This window comes from Montipora foliosa, chromosome 12 (assembly GCF_036669935.1).
Source record: "Montipora foliosa isolate CH-2021 chromosome 12, ASM3666993v2, whole genome shotgun sequence".
NCBI classification, from domain to species: domain Eukaryota; kingdom Metazoa; phylum Cnidaria; class Anthozoa; order Scleractinia; family Acroporidae; genus Montipora; species Montipora foliosa.
The window spans coordinates 3,153,301-3,155,800 of record NC_090880.1 but is presented as its reverse complement, the minus strand read 5'-3'; the positions used below and the strand labels follow the sequence as shown (position 1 = coordinate 3,155,800).

Sequence of the window (2,500 nt, the reverse complement as noted above, 5' to 3'; positions counted from 1 at the left end):
TTTTTGCTGCTGCGTGACAATGAAAATGATCTATTGCACGTAAAATTTTCAGTTGTCGAGAAACTGTCGATATGAAAGCTGTGTTGAATCAATTCCCAGAGTTCAGCTTCCCCTATTCACATAAGAAAATATTCTGCTTCTTCCATATTTTCCCCTTGTTCATCTCCGCAGTAGTCACATGCGCCTCTCGAGCGCCTATTTTCTTAATATTGCCGTAATACTTAACTGAATATTTACATTTCATCTGTCGGGTCAGACGTATCTATTTTGACTTCAGTTTGAACTATTTGCACAATCATGGCGTTGAGCGGCCAATCAAAACAGAGTTTGTAATTGAAAATCTAAACACCTATGAGATACAAAAACAGATTTATCGGCTGACAAGCAAAAAAGCGAAGAAAATGTTTAATAAATATTATAAGTTTTTTTACTATCTGAATGTTTGTGGATGTTAGTGTTAAAGGGACTATGTGATTTTATTTCATGACACTCAAAATTCCCAAAAAGCGTGATGTAAACAATCTTCGCACTAGTAAGTAGTAGCAATAAACTGGATTAACCAGGAACTTTAAAGAAATATTGTTGGCTTCCCAAATAAACTTTATTTTACTGTATAATGACAAAACAGATATTTTTTTGACGTTAAAAACTTGGCCACCTATCAATCATTTGACAGAAAGAAAACATTCCTGTCATCTTTATAAACGAGATGCTTCCGTGAAGCATACACTGGGTTGCCTGTGGTACGTGTTACAGAAAATAAGAAGGCACTGAATTGTGTGGTATTGAACTACAGCATTCCGGTCTCTGAAGAATAACAAATGAAAGAGAAGCGAGAAACATTGGCTTCTGGGCTGACATGTTGATAATTTTCGAGTTCCCTCACATCTTCTTTTCACCACAAGTTTAAGCGTGCCCTCTGAGCATCTGACAGCTTTGTAATACCAAAGTTCAATGAAGTTAAGGAGTTCAGCGGGGTTAGTGTTTGGATGGGAGACCAAAACAATATACCCCTCACCAAACAGAAGCATCGGCCCGAAAATACAATGAACGCTAACAAATGCGAACTCAGCAAGGTACATATTTTGTTAGCTTGCTTTATGCAAAACAAGCTTTAACAACATCATTCTAAAAGCTTATTCTACGCAAAAAGTAGCTTCTGGAGGTAATTTTGAGAGTGGAAATCAAGGTTACGCGGCAGACGGCAAATGCAAACTCACGATTTAATTCAGTTAACACACCAGAAGACGCTAACCTCATTTTGACAAGAAAATGCTTTACTATTGCCATGAAAAACTATCCAGTTAAGCTCGCATATCATAAAACATGATGAATTCATAAAGGCCACCTTTTCCAGCGAACAATTTTTTGAAACAAACAACATAATTATTTGCTATTAGAGGCAAAAACCCCTTCTATTTCATTACGTGCGTGAAGAGAAGAAACTCAATCGTGTCAAATATGCGCAATATTGCAACAAACTAAATTTCAGGATCAAACCGTTTCCATGAAGAACCCTTTCCTTGAATAATGAAGCACAAAATACGCGACAAGCTTTCTTTCAAATAATTCTTGGCTGTTACATTTCCAATTACTTTTTTTACCTGAAGACTGTGCAGAGTTGATCACAGATCCACGTAAGGTGTTCGATTCGTTCAATCGTTCTCTGTCTTTGTTGAACCCATAAGTTACCAGAGAATTTTCCATTTAGTTTCAGTGTTCAACATAACCGTCACACTTGGTTAAATATATTTTAGAAATACAGCTCACTTTGATTTCGGCTCGACGGGCGATAGATTGTTGTCGAAGTCCATTACTCGTCGCTTTTGAGATTCCAGGTGTTGGTTTTTCACCGCCTGCCTGGTTTATCCAACTGACTTTCCATTATTGAGCTTCATAAGGGTATATTTTATTCAAAGATCCACTAAAACGCCATTCGCGTTACATGACTTTCGACGCCATTGCAGGCTAAGTTAATGATTCTCCTGTGTCCACCAGAGAAATCTACGCATTCCACTACCCTCTCGATCCTAACAAAACACGTGCAGAGGGCTCTATGAACAAAGACACCACTTACCAGGGGAGTGACAGGCAAGACTTTTACCGACACGGAAAATAAATTCCGACTGGGATTGCCATACGGCAACCCAGTAAAAATCCTCGCGTATCACATTTCAACCCACGTATGCAAATTTGTTAAGCTCGAATATTACACAACATGATGAATATACAAGGAAAATCACACAAAAACCTTTTCCAGCGACAAAATGTATTGAAACAAACAAAATATTTGCTATTAATTTTCAAAGTGGCGGAGACGCGAGATTCGAAAACCCATTACCGAGCTGGTGAGCTTGCCGAAAGGGAATGGGTCGAGTGTAATTCGTGACGTAGAACCCGGACAGTGAGTTTCGCAAGTTGTGACTTCCATCAGAGGTGAAGCCATGCTTGAGAAATGGGAGTGAGATCGCTACAACTTACCAGTCTCGGACTTCTTCTG

General features: G+C 38.7%; 1 protein-coding gene across 1 annotated transcript in view; it reads right to left on the bottom strand.

Annotated features, from left to right (window-relative positions):
• LOC137979622 (uncharacterized) overlaps window positions 1-2,500 on the bottom strand; it is a 264,679-nt gene that overhangs the window by 135,510 nt on the left and 126,669 nt on the right. The window lies entirely within an intron of this gene.